We start from the raw sequence: 20268 nt of genomic DNA on the forward strand, positions 1-20268 counted from the left end.
TGGCAAACCGAGAGGGCGAACCAGCAGTTGAAGACAGTGCTGCGATGTTTGGCATCCCAGAACCCCACCTCCTGGAGCCAACAACTGCCCTGGGCGGAATACGCTATAAATTGCCATATTACATCCTCCACAGGCCGGTCCCCCTTCGAGTGCTCCCTGGGGTATCAACCACCTTTGTTCCCGGACCAGGAGAGAGAGGTGGGCGTTCCTTCTGCTGAGGCATACATCCGTCGCTGCCGTCGGACTTGGAGACGCACACGCTCGGCACTCCTTCTCTCCTCTGCCAGGATGAAGGTCCAAGCAGATAAACACCGCTCCCAACCCCCCCCTTATCGCCAGGGGCAACAGGTGTGGCTCTCCACCCAAGACCTCCCCCTCAAGACTGAGTCCCGTAAGCTCTCTCCCCGCTTCATCGGACCGTTTCCCATCGCCGGAGTCATCAGTCCCACCGCTGTTCGTCTCAACCTCCCTGGTCCCCTTCGCCGCATCCACCCCACCTTCCACGTTTCCCGAATCAAGCCATTTATTGGTAGCCCCTTGGACCCTGCCCCCAAACCCCCCCACCCCCACATCTCATCGATGGTTCAGAGGCACACACGGTGCGTCGATTGCTGGATGTTCGCCGCCGTGGCCGGGGACTCCAGTACCTTGTGGACTGGGAGGGCCATGGCATCGAGGAGAGATCTTGGGTTCCGTCTCGCTTCATCTTTTGCCCAAACCTCCGCAAGGACTTTCACCGCCAGCACCCCATTCCGCCTGGAGGCGTCCGTTAGGGGGGGGGGTACTGTTAAGACCCCGTGATTTAAGACATTTTCTCTTGTGCTTCCTGCTTGTTTTTTTATGTCATGTCTTTCCTCCTGTTTATTTATGTTATGTGCTTGTTTTGTTTGTTGTCAGGCCATGCGTGTTGTTATTGTCCTGAGACACCGCCCTCTACTGCTTCCCGCTCTTTTTCTCCCTCACCTGTTCCCTATAGAGTGTTTGCCTGATTTGTTCACCTGTGTCTTGTCTTTGTTAGCCCTTCTATTTAAACCAAGTCTTTCTGTTGTCCCCTGTTGGATTGTATAATTTTTTTCACTGTGAAGAATCCATGCAAAGGATACTGCAATTTTTGAGCTTTATTATCTGTATGATTTTTGACTCTCTGGTTTTGGAGCCTCTTTGTTTTTCCCTTTTTGGAAATCTGTTTTGCCAAATTATTGAATTGGATTTTCAGTTTTTTTGCTCTTGTAATTTTTTGGATCCTTGGTTTTCCTTCTTTTGAAATAAAGAAGTATTTTTTGCCTCCTGGTCTGCGATTGGGTCCTTGCCCTGTGAAAGCCTAACCATGTGTCTTGGCTGTTATTTTCACCCTCCCTCACCTTCATGTAAGGTCCCTGGCCCTATTTGCAAACAGGAAGTTGGTGATTCCAACTCCATTTGTAGAGGAGGGAATCTGGAGTGGACCACATAAAAGCCAGTCCAGAGGAGTGGTTTACCTATCACACAAATGCTCTTTTAAGTGCCCATATAATATAGCATAGTATTTTTCAATTTTTGTCAACGCTGCATGCTTGCACATCTGTACTTGAACCTCACTCACTGGTGACAATCAAATTTAAGCACCAGGTGAAGATTTCAAGTAATGTCTTGTAATGTCCACATTACAGAACTAGTAACGAGCTATCAATGTGTTACTGTAAAGGCTGAAATATGCTAATCCGACTCTTACATGCGGGGTGCAGACGGATCCGAGGGAATATTTTTCATTTATGGTTCTCCGAAGGCTGTTGGTGCTGAAAACAATTCACTGCCAGAACAGTAGGTGGCGCAACGGAAGACGAGCTTAGAGAAGCCTACTCATGACGTATTTGTATGTAGAAGTCCACGATTGTTTATTTACCTCCTCCCGGCTTTCCTCACCCACAGTGAACGATGGTAACTAACAGACAAAGGCTGTTGATGTAGCTGGAGCTGCTTGAGGACTTGCTTGTAACGTATTTTATGAGACGAGAACAACAACAAAAGAGGAGGAATGATGTCGTTAGCGGATCAATCACAGCCAAGGGCTTTCTCTAGGCTCTCCAAAATGCCGACGTGTAGTAATCAGAGGTGCACAATGAGCTCTCCAAGGTGCTCGGAGAGGGCGTTCCACGGTGGCGAAGCCGTTCCCATGTGTCTGTGTCCGTCAAAACGGTATAGCATATAACGGCCTTAAGACCTGAACCCAGGCCAGGACTAACCCACTTCTCCATAGGATACCCTGATAAAAACTTAATAAGCTTTCATTCATATTAGCATCGCTACACTGGCTTCCAGTTAAATCTAGAATAGAAATTAAAATTCTCCTCCTCACCTTCAAGGCCCTTAATAATATAGCGCCTTTTTACCTTAAAGAGCTGTTAGTACCTTATAAACCCGCTAGAGCACTCCGCTCCCAGAATTCAAGCCTACTTGTCGTCCCTAAATTCTCTAAAAATAGAGTAGGAGCCAGAGCTTTTAGCCATTAAGCCCCTCGGCTGTGGAATAATCTACCACTTTCAGTTCGGGAGGCAGTCACCATCTTTTCGTTTAAAAGTAGGCTCAAAACCTTCCTTTTTGATAAAGCTTATAGTTAGAGCTAATTAGTGCGCCAGAACGTTACTTGTTCTATTTTATGACACATGACACACAGAGCTTCTCTTTCCAGCTTCTCCTTCCTCTTCTCCATCCCTATCCCCCTTCCCCGGAATCCCTTTGCTTTATCACCCGCAGATCCAGGGCCTCTGTGGCCGCACCATGGATTGCGGTTTGTGGATCGCGCACCGGGGGTCGCAGTGTTGGATCCAGTGTGGCGGATTCTGAGTCATGTGGGCTGATTGTGGTGCTGGTGGCGGACCCTGTGTCGCGTTGGCATTGGGCACGGGCGGTGGACCAGGACCGCGGTGGTGGCTTGTAATGGGTCCTGGTGGGCGGCGGTGGACGGTGACTGAGGACTGGAGTGGTGTCTGGTCTGGATGGTGGATCGTGGTCTGGATGGTTGCTGACCATGGACTGTGATTGCAGTGGGACTGCTTGGCATGTCATGTTGGGGTTGTCCTTCGGGAGGTCTACCCTCATCAAATGCTGCTAGAGACTTTAATCTTTAATCTTGAAGACTTTAATCTTGATGATGTTTTCCTGCACGTGGCATCTATTGCACTTCTGTCCGTCCTGGGAGAGGGATCCCTCACATGTGGCTCTCTCTGAGGTTTCTACATATTTTTACCCTGTTAAAAGGGTTTTTAGTAGTTTTCCCTTACTCTTGCTGAGGGTTAAGGACAGAGGATGTCACACCCTGTGAGATGAATTGTAATTTGTGAATACGGGCTATACAAATAAAATTTGATTGATTGATTGATTGATATGCCTTTGGATTCAGTGAAGGCTTCATTCAGAAAGTCAGGGTTCTGTACTGTGATGTGGAGCGTATTCTCAAAGTCAATGGTGGTTTAGGTGCTCCCTTTAAGGTTGGCAGAGGTGTGAGGCAAGGATGCTATGTTCGGTATGTTATATTCTTTAGCAATAGAGCCTCTTTTGCAGAGATTAAGGATAACTCTAAGGGGGTTGTCTGTGCCTGGGTGTGTGGTACCTCTTTGTGTGTCAGCCTATGCTGATGATATAGTTCTAATGAGTAGTGGGGGAAGGGATATAGAGATGGTGGTGGACATCCTTAAAAAGTTTGGGTTACTCTCATCAGCCAGGGTTAACTGGTCAAAAAGTGAGGCTCTATTGCTGGGTCAATGGGTGGAGGGGGTGCCAAGGCTCCCAGATAATTTAAAATGGAGGAAAGATGGGTTCAAGTATTTGGGCGTCTTTCTGGGGAATGATGAAGTCATGGGAAGAAATTGGGAGGGGGCGGTTGAAAGTGTTAAGGGGAGGCTGGAAAAGTGGAAGTGGCTTTTGTCTAAAATGTCTTACAGGGGGCGTGTACTCATCATTAACAATCTGGTAGCTTCGTCCTTCTGGCATAGACTAGCCTGTGTAGACCCTCCACCTGACATGATGAAGAAGATTCAGTCTGTTTTAGGGAATTTTTTGGGGGATGGGCTGCATTGGGTACCTCAGTCTGTTTTGTTTTTGCCAAAAGATGAGGGGGGGCAGGGCCTCATACACTTACAGAGTAGGACTGCAACTTTTAGACTGCAGTTTGTAAAAAGGCTCTTGACTGGGCCTACAGAGGTTGCATGGAGGGGTTTGAGCTGTGCTATACTGAAAATGGAGGGGGGTTTGGGGTTACACAAATCATTGTTTTTGATGAAACCAGATGTGAGGTTGTTTTCAAAGTTGCCACCGTTTTATCGCAGTTGCTTTAAAGTCTGGGCCTTGTTTAATGTCAGACGTTTTGGTCCTGCTATCTCCTTACATTGGCTCTTGCAAGAGCCTGTGGTTGGAGGTGCTCGTCTGGATGTCTCCTCGACCAACTTCCTGCTTTTACACTTTGCACTTTCATGCTTTTACACTTTAAGGTTACAACCTTTGTTTTGCATGCTGAAAGATGTGTTTGGTGCATTTAGGGAAGTTTTCTCCACTGGGCCTTGGGGGTGAGGTCGCTTCGGGTGGTTTCGCAGCTCCTGGAAAAATGGCGTGCTGCCTGTACCACAGATGAGACTGAACTGCTTGTGCAGGGGTGTGTCGTCCGGACAAGCAGGACTTTTTCCCTAGGCTGGTAGTCTGGCCCAATCTGGACGAGTGTACAGGTCCACTTCTATCTAGGAACCCAAACACTATGCTGCTAAATATGGTTACAGGGAAACAGTTGTATCATGCATGTGTCAAAGCTTTTAATAAGAAAAGTTTGGAGGGCAGGGTTGACACACCGTGGAGCGCTGCTCTCAAACTGAATAGTGGGGTGAGGCCGAAATGGAGAGCTCTTTATAAACCACCATTGGCTAAGAGAGTGTGTGATTTACAGTGGAGAATTCTTCATGGAGCAGTTGCTGTCAATGCTTTTGTTTCAGTGATAAACAGAAATGTAAGTCAAGAATGTCCTTTCTGTCACCAAAGAGAAACCGTTTTTCATGCTTTTACACTTTGTTTAAGGTTACAACCTTTGTTTTGCATGCTGAAAGATGTGTTTGGTGCATTTAGGGAAGTTTTCTCCACTGAGACGTTTGTCCTTGGTTTTAAGTATGTTAAGAAAAGACAAAATGTATGTAAAATTTTGAACTTCGTCCTAGGTCAAGCCAAGATGGCTATTTACATTACTAGGAGAAATAAGGTCAAGCAACAACCAGGGACTAATGTCATTGCTCTGTTTCCTGCCCTGGTAAAAGCCAGAGTTGTGATTGATTTCAGGTTTTATGAGCTAATGCAAAATCTCGAAACATTTAAGGATGTATGGTGTGTCAAAGAAGCGATCTGCACTGTAAAAGAAAATGAATTGCATTTTAGCCATATTTTATAATTTATTTTTGTCTGTTTATCATTTTTAATTCTCTATTTCTTTGATGGAAAGGAATAATTGATTGTCCTACTCTTTGTTCTGTAAAACTGAATAAAGTAGGTATTTTAAAAATCTCTCTCTCTCTCTCTCTGTTTCTCTGTACCCCGTTTATTTTACTACATGTCACTAACTTTGTGTTTGTCCTTGCTAGAATCTCTCTCTTCTTCTTTATATCTGTCTTTGGTTCTCTCACTCTCTGGCTCTCTCTCTCATCCTGCACTTATCTGACTCCAGAGCTGTAAGATCCAGAAGACAATTATTATAATAATAATTATTATTACTATTAAATTAACTGTTGCTGCTATTATTAATGACATCATTACATGTAAACATATCACCCATCATTTTCTTTATAACAACCAGAGCTTAAATATGGTTGTTACATAACTTTTGCTTGCCCTCCTCCCCCTTGCCCCTCTGTTACACTCACCTCTCCTCATTTTTTTCCCGCTCACCCCAACGGGTCGGGGCAGATGGCTACATTAAGTCTGGTTCTGCTACAGGTTTCTTCCAGTTAAGAGGAGGGATTGTTTTTCTCCCTCTACAGTGACTAAAGTGCTTGCTCATTGTGGGAGCTGTTGGATTTCTGTATAATTTGTTAGGTCTCAAACTTAATATGTAAAGTGCCTTGAGATTATTTATGTTTTGATTCATTGCTTTGCAAATAAAATTGGAAGAGGTATTGAATAAACGGAAATCTTGTGCAATAGGCCAGATTTGGGGGCAGCATATGTGTGGAATAATGAGTGTTCGGGTCAGGTGGCCAAACGGAAGCCAGTCCCAGACTGTCAGTCTGATGTCCATCTCCTCATTCACCTGCTAATAGGATAAAAAGCAGAAGGGACAGGGCCTGGCTGCCAACGGAGAGTAGACTAATGCTTAACGCGCCATCATAGCCCATCTGCCCCAGATTGACCACTTAACCCATCCATGGGGATTAGGTATATTACTCACAATTTTTTGTGTTTGTGTGTGTGGTTGTGGAATCTGGGTGTAGCTTATATGTGATTACCAAATGCACATTTCATAGTAAGTTTTCCATTGTTTGCTCTCGACTTTCAAGATGACACATCCACATGGATTATCCCCCCTCAGACCCAGTAATCCTATAGTCAGAGTGAACTAGCGACCCTGGTGGAAACCCTGGGATATCTCCCTTGTCTATATGTTTTAATGTGAGCTGAAGTTGCCAGTTACACAGTTGGATATATTTACCAGAAAGGAAACATCACAGAGGAGCTGTTTGATAGATTACCTGATTAATCATATTACAAAAATAAAATCACTAAAAGGTTTCCTCTTCACAAAGATTTATTTATTTAAAGGCAGTTAACTAATACATTAGTTAAACAAACTAGATTTACAACGGTCAGCAAAAATACTACAACCATGAAACTTTGCTGCTAGGCAATGGCAACATAAAGGACAAAAGGAAATGCAAAGTTGTTTTAAATAAATCAAATTAATTATGCTAGCACTTGTGGTTTGACTTTTGAAGTTAATGTACTGACATGATTATAGATGTTCTGGATTTGTACCCTCATAGTTGAATGAACCTATTGTAAGGTAGTTTGGATAAAAGTGTCAGCTCAATGAAATGCGATGTAATCTAATAATATTTAAATATTTGTATTGGATTTTCATTGTATATTATGGAACAATACATGAAACATAGACCCATCAAAATAATAAAAACAATGGAATAATTATAAATCTGAATAACAAATATAACTAGGGCTACGTTGTAGCACTAACGGGCCCGAGCACAGGCGATTTCAAGTCTGTTGCGGTCGGGGAAGAGAGCGTGATCGATGACCAAGCGCACGTCTAGGCCTTGCGTGCGTTTTAAGCTCTGGAGCAAGGATAAACGCTTCACTTCCTGTAGCCAGCAGGTGGCGCTATGATTTTAAGTCATGGTGTCTTTGTAGATGTCATCAGGTCGCGACTCTTGTCTTACATGTCTAGTTTGGAGTCGATGGGACCAAATATGTCTAAGATATAGAAGCTTGTGTTTTCATGGCGTTCATCACACTTTGCCGCCACGCCACGGTCAGACGGTGTGTCAGAAAGTTGTTTCTTTGATAACTTTTTATCTCCATATTGTTGTGATGACACTCATCTAAATTTTTTGTTGATCTGATGAAAGCTCTCCGAGAAGTACATAAAAATAGAACATGTACCAAAAACAAGACATTTCCTGCTGCCACCAGGGGGCGCTGTCATTTTAAGTCAAGATTTTTGTGTGGTCTTCAGGTCGCGACTCTTGTCTTACATGTGTAGTTTGGAGTCCATGGGACCAAATATGTCTGAGATATAGAAGCTCGTGTTTTGATGGCGTTTCGTCACACTTTGACGCCCCGCCACAGTCAGACGGTGTGGCGAAAAGTTTTTTCTTTGATAACTTTAGATCTTCATTTTGTTGTGATGACAGTCGTCTACTTTTTAAGTTGATCTGATGAAAGCTCTACGAGAAGTACATTAAAGTAAAAAATTATGGAATATGACCAAAATAGTCACTAAATCAAAAATGGCGGGCTTCCTGTTGCGTTTTTCATAATGCTCCAAGAGGCTTTTTTGTACATCTGGTGATGATACACAACTGTCTTCAATTTTGTGAGGATCAGTGAATGCTAAATGAGGTGCATCTCCGTAAATGAGGGGCTCTCCGTTGGTGGCGCTGTTGAGCCATTTTGCCACGCCCATTTCCAAATACCCCAGAATACGTAAATTTTCACGACTTTCTAACTTACTGCAAACTTTTACAACTTTTTGAGCATGGTAAAACCCTCAAAAAGCCAATTCATTAACGACACAGCAAAATAATAATATTAGGAATATTAATAATCATTTCAATTTCAATAGGTCCTCTCACCGATTTCGGTGCTCGGGCCCTAACTAGGGCTACGTTGTAGCACTAACGGGCCCGAGCACAGGCAATTTCAAGTCTGTTGCGGTCGGGGAAGAGAGAGCGATCGATGACCAAGCGCACGTCTCTGCCTTGCGTGCGTTTTAAGCTCTGCAGCAAGAATAAACGCTTCACTTCCTGTAGCCAGCAGGTGGCGCTATGATTTTAAGTCATGGTGTCTTTGTAGATGTCATCAGGTCGCGACTCTTGTCTTACATGTCTAGTTTGGAGTCGATGGGACCAAATATGTCTAAGATATAGAAGCTTGTGTTTTCATGGCGTTCATCACACTTTGCCGCCACGCCACGGTCAGACGGTGTGTCAGAGAGTTGTTTCTTTGATAAATTTTTATCTCCATATTGTTGTGATGACACTCATCTAAATTTTTTGTTGATCTGATGAAAGCTCTCCGAGAAGTACATAAAAATAGAACATGTACCAAAAACAAGACATTTCCTGCTGCCACCAGGGGGCGCTGTCATTTTAAGTCAAGATGTTTGTGTTGTTGTCTTCAGGTCGCGACTCTTGTCTTACATGTGTAGTTTGGAGTCCATGGGACCAAATATGTCTGAGATATAGAAGCTCGTGTTTTGATGGCGTCTCGTCACACTTTGACGCCCCGCCACAGTCAGACGGTGTGGCGAAAAGTTTTTTCTTTGATAACTTTAGATCTTCATTTTGTTGTGATGACAGTCGTCTAAATTTTAAGTTGATCTGATGAAAGCTCTACGAGAAGTGCATTAAAGTAAAAAATTATGGAATATGACCAAAATAGTCACTAAATCAAAAATGGCGGGCTTCCTGTTGCGTTTTTCATAATGCTCCAAGAGGCTTTTTTGTACATCTGGTGATGATACACAACTGTCTTCAATTTCGTGAGGATCAGTGAATGCTAAATGAGGTGCATCTCCGTAAATGAGGGGCTCTCCGTTGGTGGCGCTGTTGAGCTATTTTGCCACGCCCATTTCCAAATACCCCAGAATACGTAAATTTTCACGACTTTCTAACTTACTGCAAACTTTTACAACTTTTTGAGCATGGTAAAGCCCTCAAAAAGCCAATTCATTAACGACACAGCAAAATAATAATAATAGGAATAATAATAATCATTTCAATTTCAATAGGTCCTCTCACCGATTTCGGTGCTCGGGCCCTAATAAGAATAATAATAATCATTTCAATTTCAATAGGTCCTCTCACCGAAATCGGTGCTCGGGCCCTAATAAGAATAATAATAATCATTTCAATTTCAATAGGTCCTCTCACCGAAATCGGTGCTCAGGCCCTAATAAGAATAACAATAATCATTTCAATTTCAATAGGTCCTCTCACCGATTTCGGTGCTCGGGCCCTAACTAGGGCTACGTTGTAGCACTTGCGGGCCCGAGCACCCGCACGTTGAAGCCTGTTGCGGTCGGTGGAGAGAGCGATCGATGACCAAGCGCACATCATCGATCGAGCATGCACTTCTCCACGTTGCATGCGTTTTGCGCTCTGCGGCAGTAGGTTTGCCAGTAGGTGGCGCCATCACTATTATTACGCACAGACATATATATCTGTTCATGTAGGCGCTCTGATGTAGCGTGAGCAATTTTGTGTCAATTGGACAATGTTAACACAACTTAATTTTCACACTGATCAGTAGGTGGCGCTATGACCCTGAACTAATATTTATATGTGGAGCTGTTCAGATCAGTATTGTGATCATAGGTCAGTAGTTTGGAGCCGGTTGGATAATGCAGAGTGGATTAACAAAGTACGTCCTGTTTCCTGGTGAATCAGTAGGTGGCGCTATGACACTGAGGAAATATTGACACATAGAGCTGTTCAGGCTTGTACTCTTATCATGTGACAGAAGTTTGGTAGTGATAGGACAATGCACAGTGGAATTATGAAAACATCGTGTCCTTTGGCGAAGGATGATCCTTCGCCAAACATCAATGTTTACATGGTTTGAGGAAATGTCACAATTCTGACCTTGATTCAATGACTTGACTGAGCTCATTTGAGCTGTATATCTTAAAGCAGCCAGGAGCAGTTCATCAAAGTATAAAACATGTCACTTCATGTTGCCACCAGGGGGCGCTGTGATTTCAACTCATAATTTCTGTGTAGATGTCATCAAGCCGGAACTCTTGTCTTGCATGTCTACTTTAGACTTGATTGGACCATGTATGTTCGAGATACAGATGATCGTGTTTTGATGGCGTGTAACCAAACTTTAACGCCACGCCACGGTCACACGGTGTGAAGGGGAAAAAATCCCTTAATCAGTTTTTATCTCAATCTTGTTGTGATGACACTCATCTGAATTTGAAGTTGATCTGATGAAAGCTCTACGACAAGTAAATCAAAGTAAAAATGTTGAATAGGGCCAAAATGGCCACTAAATCCAAAATGGCGGGCTTCCTGTTTAGTCTAGCATATCTATCCAAGAGACTTATTTGTTTGTTATGAAAAGACACATGCCCAAATCGATTTTTGTACATGTCGGCCAAGCGTAGTGCCGGGCTGCCCGTTAGGGGGCGCTAGTCAGTTATTTTGCCACGCCCATTCCTTAAAACCATATGAAAATCTTCAGGGGGGGGATGTTGTTGCACACATGTAGTTTGAGTGAGATAGAACCATGAACACTGAAGTTAAAGCAATTTCGTGTTTCACGGCGAGGTGATGAACTTTGATGCCACGCCATTAATATGGCGTTTGACGAAAAGTCACAGTTATCTTATGCCTTCATTATCAATGTCTTGAGACCCATTTGGTACAGTTTGACATGGTTGAGGTCAGTGGATGAGGAGGAATACATCCAAAAGTAAGACAAGCAAAAAACAAGACATTTCCTGGTGCCACCAGGGGGCGCTGTGATTTTAAGTCATTATTTCTGTGTAGATGTCATCAGGCCGGGACTCTTCTCTTACATGTCTAGTTTGGACTTGATTGGACCATGTATGTTCGAGATACAGATGCACGTGTTTTGATGGCGTTGAACCAAATTTTGACTTCACGCCACGGTCACACGAAGTGACGGAAAAAAATTCCGTTGATCATTTTTTTTCTCAATCTTGTTGTGATGACACCCGTCTAATTTTTAAGTTGATCTGATGAAAGCTCTACGACATGTACATTAAAGTAAAAATGTGGAATTTGGCCAAAATGGCCACTAAATCCAAAATGGCGGGCTTCCTGTTGCATTTTTCATAATGCTCCAATAGACTTTTTTCTATGATTAGTCACGTTACACCAGTGTCTAGATTTTGGTGAAAATCGCTTATGTGGAAACCTAGGGGCTGGTTCCAGGGGGCGCTGTTGAGCCATTTTGCCACGCCCATTTCCAAATACTCCAGAATACGTAAATTTTCACCACTCTCTAATTTACTGGAAAGTTTAAAAACTTTTTGAGCACGTTGAAGCCCTCAAAAAGCCAATTCATTGTTCGGAGAATAATAAGAATAACTAGGGCTACGTTGTAGCACTTGCGGGCCCGAGCACCCGCACGTTGAAGCCTGTTGCGGTCGGTGGAGAGAGCGATCGATGACCAAGCGCACATCATCGATCGAGCATGCACTTCTCCACGTTAAATGCGTTTTGCGCTCTGCGGCAGTAGGTTTGCCAGTAGGTGGCGCCATCACTATTATTACGCACAGACATATATATCTGTTCATGTAGGCGCTCTGATGTAGCGTGAGCAATTTTGTGTCAATTGGACAATGTTAACACAACTTAATTTTCACACTGATCAGTAGGTGGCGCTATGACCCTGAACTAATATTTATATGTGGAGCTGTTCAGAATAGTATTGTGATCATAGGTCAGTAGTTTGGAGCCGGTTGGATAATGCAGAGTGGATTAACAAAGTACTTCCTGTTTCCTGGCGAATCAGTAGGTGGCGCTATGACACTGAGGAAATATTGACACATAGAGCTGTTCAGGCTTGGACTCTGACCATGTGACAGAAGTTTGGTAGTGATAGGACAATGCACAGTGGAGTTATGATAACATCGTGTCCTTTGGCGAAGGAAAATCCTTCGCCGCACATCAATGTTTACACGGTTTGAGGAAACGTCACAATTCTGACCATGATCTAATGACTTGACTGATCTGATTTGAGCTGTATATTGTAAATCAGCCAGGAGCAGTTCATCAAAGTATAAAACATGTCACTTCCTGTAGCCACCAGGGGGCGCTGTAATTTCAAGTCATAATTTCTGTGTAGATGTCATCAGGATGGCACCCTTGTCTTACATGTCTAGTTTGGACTCGATTGGACAATGTATGTCCGAGATACAGAACCTCGTGTTTTGATGGCGTTTAATCAAACTCAAGACGCCACGCCACGGTCACACGGTGTGACGAAAGGTCAATCTCTTAATCACTTTTTATCTCCATCTTGTTGTGATGGCACTGATCTTAATTTGAAGTTAATCTGATGAAAGCCCTGGGACAAGTGCATCAAGTAAAAATGTGGAATATGGAAAAAAAATGGCCACTTAATCCAAAATGGCGGCCTCCCTGTTTGGTCAAGCATACCTATCCAAGATATTTTTTTGTTTGTTATGAAACGACACATGTCCCGATAGATTTGTATAAATGTCGGCCATCGTAGTGCCGGGGTTGCCCTATAGGGGGCGCTGGTCAGTTTTTTTGCCACGCCCATTTCTTAAAACCATATGAATATCTTCAGGGGGGGGCTGTTGTTACACACATGTAGTTTGAGAGAGATAGAATCATGAACACTGAAGTTACAGCAATTTCGTGTTTCACGGCGAGTTGATGAACTTTAATGCCACGCCATTCATATGGCGTTTGACGAAAAGTCACGGTAATCTTATGTCTTCATTGTCAATGTCTTGGGACCCATTTGATACAGTTTGACATGGTTGAGGTCAGTGGATGAGGAGAAATTCATCCAAGTGTAAGACAAGCAAAAAACAAGACATTTCCTGTTGCCACCAGGGGGCGCTGCGGTTTTAAGTCATCATTTATGCATAGATGTCATCAGGCGGGGACTATTGTCTTACATGTCTAGTTTGGACTTGATTGGAACATGTATGTCCGAGATACAGATGCCCGTGTTTTGATGGCGTGTAACCAATTTTTAACGCCATGCCACGGTCACACGGTGTGATAAAAAAAAAATCCCTCAATCATTTTTTATCTCCATCTTGTTGTGATGACACTCATCTGAATTTGAAGTTGATCTGATGAAAGCCCTGGGACAAGTACGTAAAAGTAAAAATGTGGGATATTGCCAAAATGGCCACTAAAAGCAAAATGGCGGACTTCCTGTTGCGTTTTTCATAATGCTCCATGAGACTTTTTTTCATGACTGGTCACGATACACCTATATCCAGATTTTGATGAAAATCCGTTATGTGGAAACCTAGGGGCTGGTTCCAGGGGGCGCTGTAGAGCCATTTTGCCACGCCCAATTCCAATTACTCCAGAATACTAAAATATCCGCAGACCTTGAATTTCCTGCAAAGTTTCATAACTTTTTGAGCATGTCTAGACCCTGAAAAAGCCCCCCAAAGGGAAATAATAATAATAATAATAATAATAAAAATCCTTACAGATTCAATAGGGCCTCTCACCATTCGGTGCTCGGGCCCTAACTAGGGCTACGTTGTAGCACTAACGGGCCCGAGCACAGGCAATTTCAAGTCTGTTGCGGTCGGGGAAGAGAGAACGTTCGATGACCAAGCGTTCGTCTCAGCGTTGCATGCATTTGCGCACTGCTGCAAGATAAACGCTTCAATGCCTGTAGCCAGCAGGTGGCGCTATGATTTTAAGTCATGGTGTCTTTGTTGATGTCATCAGGTCGCGCTTCTTGTCTTACATGTGTAGTTTGAACTCGATTGGACCAAATATGTCCAAGATACAGAAGCTTGTGTTTTGATGGCGTTTAGTCACATTTTGACGCCTCGCCACGGTCACACGGTGTGGCGAAAAATTGATCTTTCAATAACTTTAGATCTCCATCTTGTTGTGATGACACTCGTCTAAATTTTCAGTTGATCTGATGAAAGCTCTCCAAGAAGTACTTGAAAATAAAAAACATGGAATATGGTCCAAATCGAAAATGGCGGGGTTCCTGTTGCGTTTTTCAAATTGCTCCGAGCGCGTTTTTTGTGCATCTGGTGATGATACACAACTGTCTTCAATTTCGTGAGGATCAGTGAATTCTAAATGAGGTGTTTCTCCATAAATGAGGGGAAGCTCTGTTGGTGGCGCTGTTGAGCCATTTTGCCACGCCCATTCTTTAAAACCATCTGAATATCTTCAAGGGAGGGGGGCTGATGATACACACATGTAGTTTGAGGGAGATGGACCCATGAACACGGAAGTTAAAGCGTTTTCGTGTGTCATGGCGAGCTGATGTGACGCCCCGCCACAGTCAGACAGTGTGACGAAAAGTTGTTTCTTTGATAACTTTAGATCTCCATCTTGTTGTGATGACACTCGTCTAAATTTTCAGTTGATATGATGAAAGCTGTACGAGAAGTATATCAAAGTAAAAGATTATGGAATATGACCAAAATGGCCACGAAATCGAAAATGGCGTGCTTCCTGTTGCGTTTTTCATATTGCTCCGAGCGCGTTTTTTGTGCATCTGGTGATGATACACAACTGTCTTCAATTTCGTGGGGATCAGTGAATGCTAAATGAGGTGTTTCTCCGTAAATGAGGGAAAGCACCATTGGTGGCGCTGTTGAGCCATTTTGCCACACCCATTTCCAAATACCCCAGAATACGTAAATTTTCACGAGGCCCATAATCTGCTCTATAGATGTTGAATGCATTCTGTAGTGAGAACACATTCAAGCACATGTCCTACACCTCCATGAGAGGGGGGAGGGGTGAGAAGGGGGAGGGATGAGAGGGGTGAAAGGGGGTGGGGTAAGATGGGGGCGGGGTGAGAGGGGGGCGGGGCCTTCAAAACAGGTTGATCTGAGGAGGTCTGTTTTAGACAGAGTATAAAGGTGCTGTTTTAAATTATCCTTGGGGTATTTTTACCAAAATATTTTACAGACATTTCATTAAGAACCCAAGGAACCATATCAACTGTGGTGAAATGGAAATAATATGTCCCCTTTAAAGCGAATATGTCCCCTTTAAAGCGTTTTCGTGTGTCATGGCGAGCTGATTTGACGCCCCGCCACAGTCAGACGGTGTGTCGAAAAGTTGTTTCTTTGATAACTTTAGATCTCCATCTTGTTGTGATGCCAGCCGTCTAAATTTTAAATTGATGTGATGAAAGCTCTCCGACAAATAAATCAAAGCGCACGATGTACAAAAACAAGACATTTCCTGATGCCACCAGGGGGCGCTTTCCTTTTAAGTCATGATTTCTAGGTAGATGTCTTCCGGTCGCGACTCTTGTCTTATATGTGTAGTTTGGAGTCGATTGGACAAAATATGTCTAAGTTACAGAAGCTCGCTTATATTGGCGTTTAGTCGAACTTTGAGACCTCACCACGGTCACACGGTATGATGAAAAGTTTAAATATTGATAACTTTAGATCTTCATCTTGTTTTGTAGAGTCTCATCTAATTTTTAAGTTGATCTGATGAAAGCTCTCCGAGTAGTACATAAAAACATAACACGTCTTAAAAACAAGACATTTCCTGTTGCCACCAGGGGGCGCTGTGATTGTAAGTCACAATTTCTGCAGTGATGTCTTCTGGTCGCGACTCTTGTCGTATGTGTCTAGTTTGGACTCAATTGGACAAACTATGTCTGAAATATGGAAGCTTGTGTTTTGATGGCGTTTCATCAAACTTTAACGCCACACCACGGTCAGACGGTTTTGCTAAAACGTAATCCTTCAATAACTTTAGATCTCCAATTTGTTGTGATGACGATCGTCTAAATTTGAAGTTGATCTGATGAAAGCTGTACGACAAGTACATCAAAGAAAAAATATGGAATATGACCAAAATGGCCACTAAAGTCAAACTGGCGGGCTTCCTGTTGCGTTATTCATAATGCACTGATGGACTTTTTTGTGCATATAGTCATGATACACAATAGTCTTTGTTTTTTTTGAGGATCGGTGAATGCTAAATGAGGGGCTTTTCCGTAGGTGGCGCTCTTGAGCCATTTTGCCACGCCCTTTTCAAAATACTCCAGAATACGTAAATTTAAGCCGCCTTCGAATTTACTGCAAACTCCTACAACTTTTTGAGCACATTAAAGCCCTCAAAAAGCCAATAAGTTCAATCGGAAAAAAATAATAATAATAATAATAATAATAATAATAATAATAATCATTTCAATTTCAATAGGGCCTCCCACCGATTTCGGTGCTCGGGCCCTAATAATAAGAATAATGCCTACAATTTCAATAGGGCCTCTCACCAAATAATAAGAATAATGCCTACAATTTCAATAGGGCCTCTCACCATTCGGTGCTCGGGCCCTAATAATAATAATCATTTCAATTTCAATAGGTCCTCTCACCGAAATCGGTGCTCGGGCCCTAATAATAATAATAATAAAAATCCTTACAGATTCAATAGGGCCTCTCACCATCGGTGCTCGTGCCCTAACTAGGGCTACGTTGTAGCACTAACGGGCCCGAGCACAGGCAATTTCAAGTCTGTTGCGGTCGGGGAAGAGAGAGCGATCGATGACCAAGCGCACGTCTCTGCCTTGCGTGCGTTTTAAGCTCTGCAGCAAGAATAAACTCTTCACTTCCTGTAGCCAGCAGGTGGCGCTATGATTTTAAGTCATGGTGTCTTTGTAGATGTCATCAGGTCGCGACTCTTGTCTTACATGTCTAGTTTGGAGTCAATGGGACCAAATATGTCTAAGATATAGAAGCTTGTGTTTTCATGGCGTTCATCACACTTTGCCGCCACGCCACGGTCAGACGGTGTGTCAGAAAGTTGTTTCTTTGATAACTTTTTATCTCCATATTGTTGTGATGACACTCATCTAAATTTTTTGTTGATCTGATGAAAGCTCTCCGAGAAGTACATAAAAATAGAACATGTACCAAAAACAAGACATTTCCTGCTGCCACCAGGGGGCGCTGTAATTTTAAGTCAAGATTTTTGTGTTGTTGTCTTCAGGTCGCGACTCTTGTCTTACATGTGTAGTTTGGAGTCCATGGGACCAAATATGTGTGAGATATAGAAGCTCGTGTTTTGATGGCGTTTCGTCACACTTTGACGCCCCGCCACAGTCAGACGGTGTGGCGAAAAGTTTTTTCTTTGATAACTTTAGATCTTCATTTTGTTGTGATGACAGTCGTCTAAATTTTAAGTTGATCTGATGAAAGCTCTACGAGAAGTGCATTAAAGTAAAAAATTATGGAATATGACCAAAATAGTCACTAAATCAAAAATGGCGGGCTTCCTGTTGCATTTTTCATAATGCTCCAAGAGGCTTTTTTGTACATCTGGTGATGATACACAACTGTCTTCAATTTCGTGAGGATCAGTGAATGCTAAATGAGGTGCATCTCCGTAAATGAGGGGCTCTCCGTTGGTGGCGCTGTTGAGCCATTTTGCCACGCCCATTTCCAAATACCGCAGAATACGTAAATTTTCACGACTTTCTAACTTACTGCAAACTTTTACAACTTTTTGAGCATGGTAAAGCCCTCAAAAAGCCAATTCATTAACGACACAGCAAAATAATAATAATAACTAGGGCTACGTTGTAGCACTAACGGGCCCGAGCACAGGCAATTTCAAGTCTGTTGCGGTCGGGGAAGAGAGAGCGATCGATGACCAAGCGCACGTCTCTGCCTTGCGTGGGTTATAAGCTCTGCAGCAAGAATAAACGCTTCACTTCCTGTAGCCAGCAGGTGGCGCTATGATTTTAAGTCATGGTGTCTTTGTAGATGTCATCAGGTCGCGACTCTTGTCTTACATGTCTAGTTTGGAGTCGATGGGACCAAATATGTCTAAGATATAGAAGCTTGTGTTTTCATGGCGTTCATCACACTTTGCCGCCACGCCACGGTCAGACGGTGTGTCAGAAAGTTGTTTCTTTGATAACTTTTTATCTCCATATTGTTGTGATGACACTCATCTACATTTTTTGTTGATCTGATGAAAGCTCTCCGAGAAGTACATAAAAATAGAACATGTACCAAAAACAAGACATTTCCTGCTGCCACCAGGGGGCGCTGTCATTTTAAGTCAAGATTTTTGTGTTGTTGTCTTCAGGTCGCGACTCTTGTCTTACATGTGTAGTTTGGAGTCCATGGGACCAAATATGTCTGAGATATAGAAGCTCGTGTTTTGATGGCGTTTCGTCACACTTTGATGCCACGCCACAGTCAGACGGTGTGTCAAAAAGTTGTTTCTTTGATAACTTTAGATCTCCATTTTGTTGTGAGGACACTCGTCTAAATTTTAAGTTGATCTGATGAAAGCTCTGCTACAAGTGTATCATAAAAAAAAACATGGAATATTCCCAAAATGGCCACTAAATCCTAAATTGCTGGCTTCCTGTTGCGTTTTTCATAATGCTCCGGTGGCTTTTTTGTGCGTCTGGTCATGATACACAACTGTCTTCAAAATCGTGACGATCAGTGAATGCTAAATGAGGTGCTTCTCCGTAAATGAGGGGAAGCTCCGTTGGTGGCGCTGTTGAGCCATTTTGCCACGCCTATTTCCAAATACCCCAGAATACGTAAATTTTCACGACTTTCTAACCAACTGCAAACTTTTACAACTTTTTGAGCATGTTAAAGGCCTCAAAAAGCCAATTCATTGCGCTCCGCGAAATAATAATAATAAGAATCATTTCAATTTCAATAGGTCCTCTCACCGATTTCGGTGCTCGGGCCCTAACTAGGGCTACGTTGTAGCACTAACGGGCCCGAGCACAGGCAATTTCTAGTCTGTTGCGGTCGATGAAGAGAGAACGTTCGATGACCAAGCGCTAGTCTCCGCATTGCATGCGTTTGCGCTCTGCGGCAAGGATGATCGCTCCACTTCCTGTAGCCAGCCGCTGGTGCTGAACTAGAGGTAAGTAACCTTCAAACTATACAACATAACCTATTGCTTTATCGATCATCATATGCTTACATGCCTCAAGTTTTGTGTAATATGTAATTGTTATAAAAGTTACCGTTTATTTATCACGTCTAATGAACAGATTGAATCAAGTTAACTCCACAGTCTTGTTTTGGTTGTGACTTTAATTATTTTTTTAATAAGTTACTATCAATACTCTACACGTGTACGTTGCATGTGATAGTAACTATGTTTCACCAATATTCTGATACAGGCTGGTATATCCACCATTACTATTTTCACATCGTTTATTTAGTCTGTCATGGAGTTGTAGAGTGAATTAGACAGTATAGATAAGATTATAATGTCCACACATCAGTGTTGTAAACAGTTCTCACATTAATTATATAATTATGTTTTCACACTGAGGGAAGTGGAGAGACTTGATGTGGACTGTTATCAACAGCTCTGTGGGAGATCATCACCTTGAATATTACAGATGAGGTAGAAAGACATTTTATCTATGTGTACAATGTTGTATTTCTTTCTCACGTTTTATCAAAAGCGATTTAAAGTATGTGCATTTAACCATTAGTATACAAACCCAGACCCCAGTACATCGGTTCTATCTGAAATATGTGGTGCTTCATACACAACACAAAACATTCATAACAGTGCGCTTCTGCTCCTCATTAATGCAGCTCCTGATGTCCTCAGCAGCAACATGGTGGAGATCTGCAGCTTCATGCTGGTCAACTGGAAGACAACTGATTAAGATTAAAAGATTAAGATTAAGATCCATTTATTCGTCCCAAACACATGCACAGACATGCAAAGGCACACTCATGCAGGTAGGGAAATTTAATCTCTGCTTTTTACCCATCTGGTGCAGGACACACAGAGCAGTGAGCGACCATGTACGGCCCTCACGGAGCAGATGTTGGGG

Source organism: Pleuronectes platessa, chromosome 1 (assembly GCF_947347685.1).
Source record: "Pleuronectes platessa chromosome 1, fPlePla1.1, whole genome shotgun sequence".
NCBI lineage: Eukaryota > Metazoa > Chordata > Actinopteri > Pleuronectiformes > Pleuronectidae > Pleuronectes > Pleuronectes platessa.